The sequence below is a fragment of the Cydia strobilella genome, chromosome 1 (genome assembly GCF_947568885.1).
Source record: "Cydia strobilella chromosome 1, ilCydStro3.1, whole genome shotgun sequence".
NCBI classification, from domain to species: Eukaryota; Metazoa; Arthropoda; class Insecta; order Lepidoptera; family Tortricidae; genus Cydia; species Cydia strobilella.
In genome coordinates, this window is record NC_086041.1 from 31,870,277 (window position 1) to 31,888,919 (window position 18,643).

The window sequence follows — 18,643 nt, forward strand, 5'->3', positions numbered from 1 at the left end:
CTCCAGTTTTGCTGCCATAGAACTCGATAGCGTTACATTGCCGGTCTGCTCCGACTTCAAGTACCTCGGTTCGCTCGTACAGTGCGATGGCGTTATTGACCGTGACGTGAAAAACCGGATTAGCACAGGATGGATGAAATAGCGACAGGTTACGGGAACCATTTGTGACGCCCGTATGCCCCTTCGGTTGAAGGGTAAAATTTATAAAACGATCATAAGACCTGTCGTCATGTATGGATAAGAGTGCTGGGCCCTAAAGGTGACGGATGAAAAGAGATTGCATGTAGCGGAGATGAGAATGTTAAGGTGGATGTGTGGCGTGACGAGAATGGATAGGATAAGGAATGAGTATATAAGAGGAAGCCTGAAAGTTGCACCCATAACAGAAAAATTAAGGGCAAATCGCCTAGCATGGTACGGGCATGTGAAAGGTATTAAGAATGAATGTGGAGGGAGGTACGAGGAGAGGAAAACCGAGGAAAAGGTGGATGGACTGTGTGAAAGATGATATGAAACTAACGCAAGTGAATGATGAGATGACGGGTGACAGAAAGGTATGGAAGAAAAAGACATGCTGCGCCGATCCCAAGTGAATGGGACAAGGGCAAGCGAATGATGATATAGAAGAGCAATTGAAACGGACGGACGGATGGGTATTGTCGTGACGGGGTAGCCTAGAGGTTCAAGGTTTTAGCCGAGATAGCTGAAGACGCCGATTCGAATTCGGCCTCCGCCGAACTTTAGTTTATAGTATTTGCGACTTAAACATAGCGGTGAACCACTTTAGTGTCCTAGCCTTTACCCATTTTAAACATACCGGTCAAAATGATAGACCTTAGTTTGCTTTCCCCTTGGTCAGGTAAATATAAGTAGTTTAGTAATTTGGCAGAAAGCGTGAAAGTTAAGCGTGTATCTTAAGGGTCTCCCTACATATGGCGACGCGGAATCGTCAAAAGCCGATAAAAAAAACCTTTATGTCTGCGCAGTAACGACGACCTGTCTGGCCTAGTGGGTAGTGTCCCTGTCTGTAGAGAAAGAGGGTAGAGACCCTAATACAGGTACTTTCCAAAAAAATGGAAGTAAGGAAAAAAACACGAGACGTTTTGTTGCTTCCGAGTTTCATGCTTTCTGACTGAAAGCAGCGCCATATTTTTTAAGTGAAGAATCTGTACTACGAAATTATTTTAACCTATATGAAAATTTTGGGACCGATAAATTGAGAATTTCAGAAGCAGGATTAGCTAATTAAAGGTTATAATTAGCTTTTCCTGCTCTTGAAAATTATATTTATTTTTAACTTTAGCGGAGAATCTGTACTACGAAATTAATTTAAACTGTATCAAAATTGAGGGTTAAATTGAGGGCCAATTAAGAATTTTCAGGAGCAAGAAAAACTAATTATAACCTAACGGATATCGTATCTAGAACAATTTTTTGACGTAAATTAAAATTAGAAACAGACCGTAAATAAATGTTTGACCTGTATATTCTTATTAATTGAACTTAATATAGGTCGGTATTCATTGAACTTCTACTTATTATGTAAAATAGGTTTTATCTCTTTCTAAGTAACACAAAGGTCAAAGTGACAGGCAAAGGATTTGAAGGATTCCTAATATTGTCGTTAGTTGCCGTGCCCATAGTCCCAATAATGTTTATAAAATTTTGCTGCCATCATCTGAACCTTCAGAGCAATAATTGAAAGTAGAATTTAAGTATTTATATGATTATGCTTCTTATATAACAAGTGTGCTTTGTATATAGATCTGCTTACCATTAGGCGAAACGTATGCTTGTTTGCCACCGATATGGTATAAATTAATAAATTGTCAAAGTAAGCTTCACACTTTTGAATAAGACTGTTATTTCGAATTTAAACTGTTGTGACTCTTGTGAGACATACTAACATTAAATAATTTTACGGTTTAGACTCACTTGTTTTAGTCAATCGCGCGACATGTTTCGGAGAGCCTAGGTCTCCTTTCTCAAGGACTAATAGTGCGAGCAGCGTTCACGACGGCCGTGTATCGTGTAAGTACTGCTGCGTGGAGACCTAGGCTCTCCGAAACATGTCGCGCGAGTGACTAAAATAAGTGAGTTTAAACCGTAAAATTATTAAATGTAAGAATGTTATTTAATAGATTTCTTGATTATTTGCAATCACTTTCTACATTAACTCTTCGTATGCCTATGTCAAAAATTTGCTACTGAATTAATAACCTTGAAATTGTGAATTACAGTCCAAATTGTGTGATTTGGACCAATACGGTATACGGTACGATACGGATACGGTACCAAGGCATACAGAAGGTTAAACTCGAAAGGCCCACCCGTGGTACAAACAGCAACACTATTAACTGTCCATCGGTGAACCTTATGCCTTTTGTAATAAGGTTTACGAACTGTCAAATTACAGTGGCGATGGTTCTAATGGGGTTGGCAACTGTCAAAGGTTTGCAAAGATGGCGCCATCATAGCTTGCCAATTTTTCTGTGAGATTTATTGGCTTAAAGGGCTGGTATCCAGGGCATTAAAAAAACAAAAATTTGACACAATTCTAGGGTTTGACAGGGCAAGCTATGCTGGCGCCATCTGCTAATTATTTCGACCGGCCAACCCCATTACTTCGATGTAATTTAAACCATTTTCGATAGGGAATATTACACAAAACTAGAGGGCGTCACTAGCACAATCACAGGGCCTACCGCGAAAAACGAAAATCGAAACTACGGTTTCTGCCTCTCTATCACTCTTGCCTATTCGATCGATGGAGAGGCAGATAACGAAATTTCGATTTTCGCGTTTCGCGGTAGGCCACATATAAACAAACCGCCTTGATGAATGTCATAATGAAAACTTGTCAAAAAACTGTTTAAGGCCTAGTATGTATAAGTTACTCTATGGTTTAGTATGTGAACTAGTGCTGCACTCTGGCGGCAGAACATTGCAGTAATAATCCCTTTTGGAACAGAGAAGAGAGGCGCTTTTGTTTCGTTCGTTTTCAATCAAATTAAATTCAACAATATTTCCTACACTATTGATTTCAAACTCAATCGGCATTTTTTGTATGGTGCCCTACAAATAAGCGGTTTATTTACTATAACTGTTCCAAATTTTAGCTTTCTACGTCAAACGTTCTCTGAGAACGCATTTAACTGATTTGCAAGACCGAAGTGATCCCATAAGTGTTCCGTGAACAAAGTTTTGTACGGAACACTAAAAATTAGAAAGCTTTATGAAGATAATTAATACAAATTTATAACTGTCACTATTTGGTTCACCGAGACACTCGTGAAGTTTATTTGAAATAACTGAGCATACGTTAACCCATTCAGCATTAATTAATACTTGATTTCGTAACAATTTAACAGGGTTTTTAGCAACATAACCAATTGTGCCGTTCTTGAGAGCGTTCTTCGTTTTGTATGGCAAATGTTCTCGCTCGAGAATATTTCCCATGGTAAATTGAGAACGTTCTCGAGAACGGCACATCTATATACAAATCACACTTGTTATATAAGAAGCATAATTAAATAATCATATAAATACTTAAATTTTACTTTCAATTCTTGCTCTGAACCTTTAAATTATTACAGCGATTATTGAAAGAACTTTCGGTAGGCAGATTCAATTTATAAAGTTCAATATTATCTTGTTAAGAGATATAAAATCAGTGCATGTCAGTGTTACATAACGTTCAGATCCACATAGATATAGCTATATGTATATAACCCCACCCCTGACTCGAAAATCGATATTTAATATATTCTCGTGCATCATTTAAAGCTCTCCGCTTAAACAACAATGAAAATAGCACAAAAATTTAATAAAAATGTTTAAAAAAACTTACATAGCTTCCAGTTCCCGGTATCAGCTACGCAGCGTCTGTCGATGGCGTAGCGCCCCGCGCGCCTCTACGCCGTAGCAACACGGCTGCGCGTAGCCCCCGCCGCCATTGGCCTGGCGCCTACGTACGTAGACGGTGACCCACCAATCACAGATGGAGCTGGAAAAGAGGCGTGGTTTTGAAATTTTCAGAAATTTTCAGGAGGACCATGCAGCCTCCAAAAGGCACCCCCAACAATGTTTCCACATGAGTGCAGTGCAGGGGGACGAAATGCTTTATGCAGTTCTTGGAAACGCCGTTTGAATTGTTATTGATTTCGGAATCTTTTTTTCACAACTGGCGCTTTTATCAATTATTCATACAACCAAAAAATCACAATGACATTAACACTAACAAACAAACCTACCTAAATAAAAATCAAAAGTATACATAATTCAGAAACAAATATTCGTATTAATCATTAGACAAATAAATGCTTGTCGGGATCTGAACCCAGAACCACCAGCTTTACAAGTAGCTACTGATCAATATATACTGCCTAAGCTTTTTGTCAAAAAGCTTAGTCAGTACATGTATTAATCAGTAGCTACTTTATGATAAAAGTAGAGGTTACAAAACGAGGCAAACAAGTTACGTACTCTATATTAAAAAACCGAATGAAAACTACGACTTCGGTTAATTATGTCCCTTTGGTATTTTCGATTACACGAAAACGTATAAATTTAATAGAAGAAATGAACAAAGCATCCTTGATTAACACAAAAATGATCATCATCATCATCATCATTTTTTATTCATTAACAATATTACATTGTGTCTTAAATCTTAAAACTATTACAAAAAATATTACAAAACAAACAAACAAACATCATAACCACCAATAAAAAAATATTAATAATACTTAATCAAATAAAAAATTAAAAAAGTAGAAGTTTCCAAAATTAAATAAACATAAATCATGATGAAACATGATGATACTAAACTTAACCACATAGCCAAACTATTCCGAAACTTTTAGGGCACCCCGCCTTAAGACAAAATTTTCTTTGGCATCAAACATTTGATTGGCTTCCCCTTCTTAAATCAATCTTTGAGTAAAAAAGGACTAACTGAAAAAAGAAACACCATAAAAAAAACCTTATAGTTATTTGTCAAAAAATTATTTTTGGATAAGTACAAGTTTTTATCGCTGACTCTACTTGAGGCGTGTTCTGATTGTAATGTCTCACAGGTTATGAATTTGATCTGAATTTGTTATCTAAATGATCTGTCAGTGTCAAATGAATATTTTTTCTACCAGAAATGTATTTTTAGGGTTCCGTACCTTAAAAGGAAAAAACGGAATCCTTATAAGATCACTGCTGTCCGTCCATCCGTCCGTCCGTCCATCCGTTCGTCTGTCTGTCAAGACCCTTTATCTCGGGGACGCGTGGAGGTATCGAGTTGAAATTAAAACCATATACTAAGGTCTACAGCCCCTTAAAGCTGTGAAAAAATAAAACTTATACGTAAAAAAAAAAGATACGGCCGTTTATGCCGCAAAAAACGTATCCCATCAAAAACATTATGTAAAAATTAGAGTTTTGAATGATTCACGGTTAGTTTCACTAGACTTATATCGGGAGCTCACAAATAATACAAAAGGTAATCACGGTCTATATCCCGGTCAATATAAGTCTAGATTATGTAAAAAGATGCAAGTCTCGCAACGCAGTTCTACTACTACAAAAAAGTTTTGAGATGTATTGTGAAACCAAGTCGGTTATTTTAGTCAGTGCCAGGGGGTGTTAAAACCCTAACAATATTAGATACCTTTATTTTTTCAATACTTATAATGATTTAGCAATCGCGAGTCGTCACCCGCAAGGCAATCAAAATATATATGCTACTTTCCGTTGACCTAGAACTATGTAATTTGGCAAGTAATACAGTCTTGTACTACAAATTTAGGGAAAAATCTAAAAACTAAATATATATTAGTAATTGTATCAAAAAAATATTTAAAATACATCGAGGTTAAGCAACGTTATGCGTGGTTATAATTTGTATGGATAACCAAATCTTTTTGTAGATAATTTTTAACTTTTACATAATTGTACAGAAGAGAAAAATCTCTCGGTGGGTGAGTCCGATTCGCACTTGTCCGGTTTTTCTTTTAACAATCAACTAATACTCATCGACACAATTCTAACAAACCCAAACACACTGAGGTTGCCTTGTTATATCACAGAGTTCCTATGTATAACCACCTCCGACCTCCATCATCAGATCAGCCAAAGATAGATATAACTCCGTAATAGATGGATACAGTCTAAGGAAAAAACGTGCCTCGAAAATCACGAAAATTTGATTCTTCGGCGCCACTAGCTTTGGCCTACTCTCGTATAGAGGGCGTTGACGGTTTCGTTTGTTATTTAACAATTTTAACGCATATCAGTGAAAGAACATGGGTCAAAATCATAAAAATAATTAACGCAAATAAAAAAACATTTATCCATATTTAAATACATTTTATCGTATTTTTATAAATCTTCATTTTTAATTTTAAAGTGTGTCGATAGATGGCAGTGAATTTACTGTGGTTGCAAAATTTACTATGACAGTACCGCTCTGTCCTATTATATCCTTTTTGGCTTAACCTAACCCAACTTACATAAGTATGTAAAGTTTCTGCTCAACCGAATAATGGGAAGTGGATTTAATTTAGCTCGCAAGATTTGATTACTTTCAGACCACGGGACAGGTGTAAATTTTTATTTTTATTTTATTTTTATTTTTAGCGTAGATGAGTCAAGCGTTTCTACAGTCCGAGTGAAGGAATCTTCTGTGCCTCACCTACACACAAAAATAATCTACCAATTACTTTTGTTTTGAAATAGTGACATCACATGTCAACAAACTGCAAAATGGGACGCAAAAGTGGCGAAAAAGGGGGACTACAGACCACTTGATAAGCTGTTTCTACTTCTATGCTGTTTCTTACCTACACGTCATAAAGCACATGCATGCCAAGTTTCGTGCTTTCTTCTAGACGGGACTATACATTTGTTTTTTTTCTGGAAAAAGGTCCGTACTGTTTTTTAGGCTTAAATCCAAAATATCTGTTATATTGCTCACATAATTACAAAATAAAATATAAGTTTTAAACTAAACAATAAAGGGACCTAATCGCGTACAAACACGTTTATTTATGGCCTGACGTTTCGAACGTGCCGTTACGTTCGTGGTCACAGGCAGACTGGCGAGGAATTGTATTAGTTTTAAATTATGAGTGAAAATCGTGTTAGTTTAAATCAGTATAAACAATAAAGTCTCAGTATTAAATTATACCAGTCACGATCATAAAGACAATTGCGAACCCGTTGTACGAATAGACAGGCGTATCGATAAAGCGGAGGTTCTGCAACCCCGTGGTACGAATAGACAGGCGTATCGATATAGCGGAGCAGTTCATTTCACGGGCACTGGAGCCCGCAAATGAAGTTTCCGCGGTCCAGCGGCCACCGCCGATATTATTCGATATTCAGCGTTTCGTGAAGACCCATCGCTCGTTATGAGCACGATGGGAGGCAGTGAAAAAATCACGCTTAAATAAAATGAATCGGCTTATCTGAGACGTTTTAGGAGGGGTGAAAAGTGTCTATTAAGTAAGAGATGATAAAAACAATTGGAATTAAATATTCCATTTGTGTATGATTAGTGTTTGCCAGCACCCCCACAGCAGTTGGTATTTTCAACTCTGAAGTCATAACATTAGAGGAGACAACCGACTGTACAGTCTGTTTTTCTTATTTGAAGAAATACAGTGTTTTTAAGTGTTTACTTTACACAACATAATTTATTTTAATGGATTTATTTAAATAGAATCGTGTTTACTAATCAAGTTATATACAATTTATAATTCATAGCTATGATTTAAAAATACATTTGGTTAAAAAAGATCTAACGGTTCAAACCAAGCAGCTGACTTGACCTAACTAGATTAAAATACATACATATAATCACGCCTATTTCCCGGAGGGGTAGGCAGAGACCACGGATTTCCACTTGCTACGATCCTGGCATACCTCTTTCGCTTCCTTCACTTTCATAACATTCCTCATACACGCTCGCCGGTTTAGGGTGCTTTTGACCTGGCCTTTCTTCAGGATCTCCCCGATCTGATCAGAGATAGTCCGCCGAGACCTGCCACTTCCAACTCCCGTTTCCGTTTCCCGTTTCTAGATTAAAATAACTGTAATTAAGTAGAATACGACTTCACAGACTCTTCTTTGGAACACAGTTTATTCATGTTTGTCCTAAATTTAATTTCTACAAATCACTTCGAATCCAGTATCTAAAACCAAATACTCGTAGTAATTCCTAAAACATATCCCATAAAATTCACGATTTGCTTGACAAACTGCATCCAACCCTCAGCTTGATTAATGCATTCTTTTATAATCTAAAACGTCAGACAGGGGCGGCCCCAATCCAGTTAAATAGATCCAAAACCGCTGACGGCGCCGCTCATGCACGTCATAATGAATGGAGTTAACATTTAGCTGCATTTGCGTATTCGTGCGACGCGGTGGGCGGAGTGGAACTGAATTTATGACTTTGAAGGGCCTTTCGGCTATGCAAGATAATGTTGTCACTCTGAAAGGCTGCCTTTATCGTTTGAAACCTTTGCGCAAAAATATAATTTATTGTGCTCATACCGTGGAAGGGTAATCCATCGCAAAGTTATTATTTCAATTTCTTCAATCTTTACGCTTTTTAAAAGCGATGAAGATTGCATGCATTGAAAACATTTCTATCTTTAATATTTCTTACAATGATTAAAAAACCTATTAAGAAAAAAGCTATTGATTTTTTTTATTAAAAGATTAGTTATATTGTTTGCAGGCTTGGTAAAAAATGAATTTACGTAAGAATTTCAGCTCCTATTCTATACAATGTCGGGGTTATCGGACGGAGAGTGGTTACTTGCCAAGTACCGGTAAGGACGGCTAAAGGGCCGATAAGCGCTGAGTGAGCGCGAGTGTCGATCACTGTTAAGTGCCGGTCGATATAGTGCCAGCCGGGAATGCAAACCGGTTTTTATTTGTATGAAATTTCGGTTAAAACCCGGTTATAAACCGGTTTTTTTCATACAATTAAAAACCCGTTTGCATTCCCTAGTGCCAGCATCATAAAACCATAACCACATATTATAAGATGTATACTAGGACGTCATATCCAGATTTATAAATGACTATATTCGTCTAAGCTGCGTGGAATGATGATGATAATTGATAAAAACTATCCTATGTCCTTTCCCTCAAAACCCTCCATACCAAAGTTCATCTACATCGGTTCAGCGGTTTAAGCGTGAAGAGCTAAGACAGACAGACAGACAGAGTTATTTTCGCATTTATAAGTAGTAGAGGTTATTCCCCAAATTGGATAGGTGTCCATGAGCGGCGGTAATCGCTTACCATCAGGTGATTCGTCTGCGGTTTTTGTTCTACATCATATAAAAAAAGTTCATAATTTACCTTTTTCCTCAATAAAATAACTAATACAATTGTTTTTCAAATGATGTTTTAAAATTTGTTGCTTTCCTTTTAAGAAAATTTTGGCCATTTAGTAAATTTGTTACGTTACTGCACATAATCTATGTAATATCAGTTTTTTTTTTCTCGAAATAGACTTATTTACTCTAAAAAAGTTTTATCTATATCAGAAGAAATTCACAGTTGTCATGTTTTAATCGTTTATTCATAGAAACGTGTGTAATGACCGACCCGTCAAAAAAAAGGGGGGGGTGCGTCTGAAAATCAGCGCTGGGTATATATCCACATATATCTAGCAAAGAGCTGAGATTGGTACCCATTGCCTATTACCACAAACAGACCTTTTACTGTTAATTTTTTTTTTCTTTTTGTGCATGTTTTCTATAATGTTTTTGTGAAATATTTTTTTTACTGTTGTGCACAGAATATATTAACATACATAACAAAAAAAACACATATCTAAACATAAAAAAAAACATTAAAACTACATATTATCTAAACAAATTAAAACTAAACTAACATAACATTTTGTGAAATTTATGTGTATTGTGTATATGTCTCTTGTGCAAATTTTTTTTCTGGTATTGGCAATAAAACATTTTTTTAAAGGCCTTTAGAACTGTGCGACTACATGGCAAATACAGCGGGAGGGTGTCCTGAGCCTGAGTTACACTTACCGCTCAAGAGCGACAAGGGCTGATAAAAGCTGAGCACGCGGTATCAAGTGCCCGATCACCTCTTTAATTGCATTTTATGGCATTTAATATCGTTTAGACTTTTTAATTGAGATTGTCTAGCGACTTTAAAAAAAAGAGGCTGCATGGTTGTTTTTTTCTGATCTAAAAACTTTGTAATTAAATCAAAAGGTTTTTATAAAGCCTTAGAACTACTCTTGATGGCTTTTTAAAATTATTATATTTTGGAAAGCATCAGTAGCAGCGCGTCAAAATCACTCTTAAGAAAACCGGAGCTGGTCCGACTTTCCTTTTCTTTACTCAGTAAATTACCTAAAAAACTGTCATAGAATTGGGTAGCTGATAGATATCCAGTTATGGAAAACTGGGTACTTAAAGCATCCCGAAAATCATTTAAAAATCACTCATATTCCGTTGTATTAAGAGTCCCTTTTCAGAATTATTCGCCCGTTTTAGTATTTATTTCTTTCGGAATTACCAGAATACACCTTAATACATTTTACCGCCATCTTTGGGTAGTTTAACATCGATGCTATCCGTGTGTTTGTCCCGTTGGGTTGCACTTACTCTCAAGCTTGAGAGTAAGAGCGGGGAGAGCCGATAAGTGCTGAGCGCGCCGCATTGAGAGCTCGATCAAGGCTTCGGTTGCATTTTACACAATTAACAAACCTATAGAAATAATACATTTATAATGATTTAATGCAAAGTTGTATGAAACATGTTAACATAGAGGCTATCGCGTGCTTTGTCCTGAAAAGTTGCACTTACTCTCGAGAGTTGAACTTACTTTGCCCAAAGCTGGGCGTCCAAACAAACCTTACATAGAATTTACCTAACCTTACTCTACATTAACTAAAACTACATACTAAAAATTTAATATTTATATAAATAGTACTAATTACCTAAGAAAGGAACTGTATAACGTTTGAAAATAAAGCGCTTTATTATCATTATTTCTACCCTCAAGGTAATTATAGATTAGATGCTTTTTAGAGCATCTTAGCTGTACCGACCTCAGAAGATACCTTTTAGATTTTTTCAAACGGTACAATACTATCCCATAAGTAGACATGTAAGAATACTAGTAAAAGGTATGTAACTGGTCTAAGTCCCTAAATAATATATAGAAAAATATATTATTATTTATTACTCTCAAGAGCGGGAGAGCCGATAAGTGCTGAGCGCGCCGCATCGAGTCTCATCCTCGACAGTTTTTATAATCTCCATTCTCATTTTCATCATACTTCGCAAGCAAAAAAAAATTTGAAGCATATAGGAAAAACTAAAAAATAACGACTTTGTTATTAAACTACTCCGACTTTGACTTTGTTATTAATGTGAAATCGATAATAGAGTCATTTGTGTCAAAAATCGCATCAGCAGAGACACCTCATCACCTCCAAACGAACCTTTTTCCACACGATTGCGTGTCACCGCGCCACCTGGGGTGCATCCCTCTCCCTCCCGCCCCGGCCAAGCACCTCGCCCCGTCCCCCTCACTCAGGCTATTCATGACTTATTAACTTCTCTAAGGTATCATGGCAACCTCCGCTTCGACGATTTAATATAGAAAATTGGGAAGTCGGTCGGAAATAAGATCTATACAGTTTATTAAATTGTTTGGGCTCGTGTCGATTAAATTTTAAGTGGTTTTGATTTGATTTTGTTACTATGGAAGAGTCAACAGTACTGTAGTAGGGTAGGTAATTTACCTAATTAATTTATGGGTACTGTATTTATCAAGCAGCATATGTATCGCGTACGGTATTATAAGATTTATAAGTAATCAACAAATATCTTTAGGATCTTGGAATATTTTTTTTTGTAAAAAGGGCCTTTCCATAAAAAATATCAACTATTATTTTTAGAAAACGTTATGTTTTGACTTATTTAGCAGTGATGTTGGTTTTGGTACCTAAATAATGAAATATAATTAAAAGTTCCATTTTTATGATCCGGTTTTATGGTCATCCATACAAAATTTACCTATTTAGGAAGTCTCAAAATGAGTACGTAAGTAAGTACTCGTACGTTAAGTAGGAACCTATTTATTTATGTTTATCATGATTAATTATTGATTATCATACAACGAGGTTTATGGTGCGGGAATGATTTCGTGTAATTATAACTTTGTTTATTGTATAGGTAATACTTAGTTACAAAACTACGAATTAAAAATAGGCAGTGACGCAGTAAGGCAGTATGCTCCAAATGTGCTTAGAAATGTTTTTTTTTTACAGTTTTAAACTATTTTTTTGGCTAGTGTAAAACATTTCCGCACCTAAAACCGAAAATTATTAATTTTCAAGTTCTGGTGTTTTTTTTTATACTAAACCCTCATTCATAGTCCCCGGAATGATTGTTCGGCCATCCCAAGACTGCAGGAGGTCGCTTCCCGCTGTGTCACGGTAACACACATAAAATCATTGTAATTGTACCGCCACAGATACCTACCTATTTTGATGTTGATCTTTTAACAGTTTTTTTGTGTTTGGGTTCATTTGAATTGTCTCTTTGAGTATTAAGGGGCTCACTCACTATCAGCCCGCCGGCCGATATCGGCCTGTCAGTTAGAACAAAAATTTGACAGATTTACAAAGAAGCTCAATTTCAAAATAAATTTCAAATATCTGTATCGTTATTTGTTCTAAAACATCGCCGACAGCGAAACGCTTGAATTCGAATCCCGACGAATGTTTGCCAACCGATCGCTCCCCAAGGAGCAAAGCAATAAAGTGCTCTAAACCCCGCGTATTTATTGGAAATACATCGGAGCGATTTTCTCGGATACCTGGAGTGGTTGGAAGATGTTGAGAATTCAGTTAATAGAAAATATTGAAACAAATGAGGTATCGAAGCCTTTTACTTGTTAACAATGGCCTACATGCATGAAAAATATCTTATGCTCGTTCAATAACCACGTTGAACAACACGAAATTATTTCAAACATGTGAAATCCGGATTTTTTTGGACATTTTGGGAAAAAAAGTTTGAAAACTTATAATTTTAACATAATTGTTTTTATTGCCTTAGTGTAGGTACCTATATTAAAGACTGTTATTACATTCTCGTAGCTAATTACTACACATAGGTACGTATTCCATATATAACGTATAACTGTTATGTACCTAGCAAAGAATAATGTTTCTATGACTAGGAGATAATGTTTTTGCAAATAAATCTGATTAAAACAAAAACTAAAGATATTAGTTAGCTTTTGGCTTCAGAAATATCTGTTTACAAATACACCGTGCATATACACTAATAAAATATGAATATTTTTTCTTTCTAATGAGTAAAGGATACATCGTTATAAGTAATAAAAAAACCGGCCAAGTGCGAGTCGGACTCGCGCACGAAGGGTTCCGTACTATTACGCAAAAAACATCAAAAAAATCAAGTTTGTTGTATGGGAGCCCCACTTAAATACTTCTATTCTGTATATGTGTGTATTATTATTTTATTCTGTTTTTAGTATTTGTTGTTATAGCGGCAACAGAAATACATCATCTGTGAAAATTTCAACTGTCTAGCTTACACGGTTCATGGGATACAGCCTGGTGACAGACGGACGGAGAGACAGACAGACAGACAGCGGAGTCTTAATAATAGGGTCCCGTTTTTCCCCTTTGGGTACGGAACCCTAATAAAAAGCGCTTTACATTAAAAAAAAACAAGTATTGGTTAAGTAAAGTTTTGCAAGAAAAAAATCTAATTAAAGCAAACGGCATTCTATAATGGTATTTTAAAGCCCGCCATCATCGGTTTTTTTACATGGAAACCGTTTCAGTAACGATCGTGATTTCAGCCCAGGTGAGGGCGGGGCTAGGCGGGCGCCGCCCACCAGCCATTGTTCCTGCACCGAAATTGAATAAATTAACTAGAAATTTAATAGATAACTCTATTAATGCCCCAAACAAGGTCTGACTCGCCGACGTCAAGTACGAGTTAGCGAAAATTGTTTGCTGCGTGATTGAATTTGGTCGGAGCGAGGGGGGAGGGGTAAAAGCTTCTAGCATCCGATATAGCATTAGCCAAATCGTTGGGGCGGTGGAGTCTACATTAAAGCTTGCTAAGTATTTGTACATCGTATTTTTTTATGAATTTAGAAATTTTCCAAAATTGTCGCTGATATTTACAGACAAAAAAAGACTATAAAGTTATCGGCGACTCAAATATTTAAAACTGAAAAACATTAATTTCTTATTTTAATGTTCACCTAAACACAAGTCTGCGCAAAGCTAAGCTTTATCTAACACTAACTAATTTAATCTAGATAATTAACCAATTTTTGTGTCAACGGCAAATAAATTTTCACATATTTATAAAGAGTTGATGATGTATTAACTTTAATATCGTTCATTACTCGTTCGACGCAGACTCAAATTTAAAAAGGTAATTATTGTTATTGCAGATCATGAATGTAACTTCGCCTAATTTGCGAAAGGACGCTCTTTCTTGACGCCTCTATTTGTTTTTCGATACTGAGGAAAGAGATGCATTACGAACGAACTAGACATAACTTCAACAACAAACAACAACAAAAAATGCCCATATTTTAAGGCTGATCATATTTTAAGAGCTAGCAATCTACAAATTCCAAGTATGTTAATTAATCTGCATTTTTTTCTCTAATTAAAGAGTCTGGCTAACCTCCCTGGGTCTGAAAAAAAATATGTTTTTTACGTGTAATTTAAAATATTTTTCAATTTATAAAATGTAATTTTGCAAAATGTTGAGTGTGTAGTTTTTCAAACTCGATGGGTAACAGGTGTCACCTCCATATAATTTATACCCTAAAAACTCCAAATCTCGCAAAATTATATGAAAAAGATACTTGTCACCGTGCCCATCGAGTTTGAATAATACTATATGTAATACCTATAATACCTCAGTTTGGAAGGAACTAAAAAACTTTTTAAACCAAAAGTAAACATTCAATGTATTTGTAATTTAACGCCTTCAGGATGTTCTTAGGCCAGGATTACACTTGTAAGTTTTACTTACGTAAGTAGGGACACAGCTTTACTACAGAATGAGATATGAATATCGTTATCTCATTCTAGCAAATAGCTTTGTCCCTACTTACGTAAGTAAAACTTACAAGTGTAATCCTGGCCTAAGGATACCTAGATGATGCAGTGCGTCGAAGATGTAAGCCAAAACGCATACTGACGATGACGGGTTCCACGCCATTATGCAAAAAAAAACCGGCCAAGTGCGAGTCGGACCCGCGCACCGAGGGTTCCGTACTTTTTAGTATTTGTTGCAACAGAAATACATTCATCTGTGAAAATTTCAACTGTTACGATTCATGAGATACAGCCTGGTGACAGACAGACAGACGGACAGCGAAATCTTAGTAATAGGGTCCCGTTTTTACCCTTTGTGTACGGAACAAACAAATAAGAAAACAAGAAAATTGAGATTTTTTCGGTGAAATATGGCGTTTGTGTATATAGTTGCGATACATATTTTTGTAATATAAAATGTAAGGAATGGTATGTTTTACCTTATGTTTTACCTTTTTGTCAGTAAAAAAAAACTTAAATTTCAAAACTTTCAAGTCCTGTATTATTCTATCATTTCCATATATTATTTTAATATCCAGCACATTATTATGATAAATTGCTCATTTTATTTATATTTTATTTATTTATATATTTTTATAAATATTATAGGGACATTCTTACACAAATTGGCTAAGTCCCGCAGTAAGCTCAAGAAGGCTTGTGTCGTGGGTACTCAGACAACGATGTATATAATACTTATAAAAACACTTAAATACATAGAAAACATCCATGACTCAGGAACAAATATCTGTTGTTCATCACACAAATAAATGCCCTTACCGGGATTCGAACCCAGGACCATCGGGCTTCACAGGCCGGGTCACTACCCACTAGGCCAGACCGGTCGTCATTTGCCATCTATTTTGCTAATTTTGTTGTAAAATTCAACTTGTGTTATCATCCCTATTGTAAATGTATGTACGTATATCTATCTACACTATCTATCGTATCTACAGTAACTACTCAATCTTATATTAGCTATTGAAAGCCATAACGAGACAATATTCAAACATGTAAGATATCCCTGATTCCATTATTACAATTTAGAAGCCTATGAATGTAAATGTTATAAATTATGTTATGCATGCACCTTAGTTTAATAATTTCCTGACTAGTCGCACTTGTTAGTAGTACTATAATTATGTGTTGATGAATAAACTATGATATAATATATCTATCTATCTATGTTCATCTATAGGGCATAGGTCTGCTTGATGATTTAGAACAAAAAATATGCTGAATAAAAATATGCAGCTAAATTGGGATACCGCCGTTTAGCCAAAATATTTTTCGCCAAATTTCACTTCCCAACAAACTTATGGCATCAGTTTCACTTGCCAAATGAAATTTTAGCAAGTTTTTTACTTCGCAACCATTTCATTTCCCAACCCCATATTGCGAAATGAAAATGACGTACTAGGTTGGGTTAGGTTAGGTTGGATTATGAAAATTTGCGAAATGAAATTTTGCCAAATGATAATTTGCGTAAAATAGTTTGGGAAGTAATACTTTGGGAAACGATTTTTGCCAATACATTAGTAAACCAGCTAAATTACTTTTACAGTACATATGGTGCAACTTTCTCGCCCTAGTGCGTAAAGAGCACTTTTCGTGCATATTTCGAAAGTTTAAAGGGCCATATGTACTGTAAAACGTTGTACGATACATGTGCGAATAGGTAATTCGCAACTCGTGTCGATTTAAAACACTCCCTGCAGTCGTGTTTTAATTTATCGCCACTCGTTTCGAATTTCCTCTTTTCCGCACTTGTATCGTAAATAACTATTGTAAATGAAAATGAAAATGAAAATATTTATTGGTAACAATTGTTACATGTCGTTTTTTTAGTAGGTTACATAAAACAAATTAATTATTAAAATTATCAATATTCAAATTATTAACAAAATTATAATGATCAGTATATTAATTATTATTAACATCTAACAGCTCTAGCCTGTATTAGTTATTGTAACATTATGCTTTAATTATTTATAACTAGCTTTTGCCCGCGACTTCGTCTGCGTGGAATCAGTAACAGCAGCTAGAGTAAGTATAGTGCCTGGATAAAGTGTAATATCAATCATTCAATTTGAGCTTTAGGTTAATCAATTATCAGGCAGTTCATTAACTCTCTCAATTCCACCCCCTGTTCACACTCTTTAGGGATGATTTCCGACATACTTAAAAACTATTCTATGTCCTTTCCGGGACCCAAACTACCTCTATGCCAAATTTCAACTAAATCGGTTTAGCTGTTTAAGCGTGAAGAGGTAACAGACGGACAGACAGACAGACACACTTTCGCATTTATAATACTAGTATGGATCAGCGATTGATGATATGAATTAGGCATTTATTACTGGTTATATGTTTTGATATATTTAACTTAATTAACATAAATGAAAATAAACAGGCTGCATCCACATTTACACATATGTGTTTAGTGATACAATCTTAAAAGTTAAAAGATTAAATACTAAATATTAGGTACGCTAAATTGTTAACTAACCTAATTAAAAAAAATCTGTGACAAGAATCATGTACTCCACAAAATTAAATAATAAAAATAAGCCAATGATAAAAGTGGGTAAATAAAAAAAAGGAAATAATGAGCTAAATATGATTATCTATTTATTTATTTAATAACTTACCAATGCCAATTTAGCTTCAGAAATGTACACCTTACACTTAAATATTATAGACACCGATATTACTGAAGATATGTAATTATTTAGTTATCTACTTTTACAACATTAACTAACAATCCTTATGCTTAGATATGTGATTTGTTGATATGTTTTGTATTGATATTCTTTAGAGTGGTTGTTGTATTATATACAATTACTCTAATTCAATACGTGAACATTTATTCTAATGATATATTTAATGAAATGCATTTCATATAGCTATATTATTCACTAAGTCATCCGGGAGACATCACTCTTAAGGTTTTATTCACTGTTGGTACTTTGTTTACTTACTTATACTTTGTTTGTTGCGAAATTCTAGATTAGATCTCTTCTTTTTTTTAAAGCTTTATAAACATTTTTATCCTCTCAGTTACTTCACATTAAAAGTTTCAGTGCTTTGTTGACGTTTTTTATGTATTTAGTTAATCCAAAAAAAAATATTTAATTGAATATCTGTTACTTAAATATTTTGCCAATAATACTTTCATAATTGTTAAACAAAGCGTCGTCAGTTTGAAATCTAGTGTTATTTGACGTTTACCGCGTGTCTTGGTCCGGTTGGTTACAACCCTTAAGAGTGATGCGCCCCCGGCGCGCACCACGTGACTGCCGTGCTCAACTTTACTGTTTACATCCCCGTCACCCTCCCCCCACCATCGCCTCAGCACCCGCGCGCCGAGAAACTCACTATGCTAATATTTTGCAATAGTTCTAAGCGGACACGGGTTTTAGAGCACGGATTATGTTTTAAAACGAGGATGAAAGTTTAAATCCTGGCGACAGGTTTGAAATAAAATTGATG

The 18,643-nt window shown here is 35.4% G+C and overlaps 1 protein-coding gene across 2 annotated transcripts in view; it reads right to left on the reverse strand.

Moving 5' to 3' along the window:
* The window catches only part of LOC134743628 (vesicular glutamate transporter 1), a 74,272-nt gene extending 56,171 nt beyond the window's left edge, over window positions 1-18,101 (reverse strand). The window contains exons 1-2 of one of the 2 annotated variants that reach the window (XM_063677203.1): window positions 17,803-18,101; window positions 3,851-4,006 (exon numbers count right to left, since the gene is read on the reverse strand). The gene's annotated coding sequence lies outside the window, so the exon portion shown is untranslated. Of the gene's footprint in view, window positions 1-3,850; window positions 4,136-17,802 lie in introns of those variants that run through there. The other variant, XM_063677212.1, reaches the window with a different exon arrangement.
* Window positions 18,102-18,643: the final 542 nt, after the last annotated feature.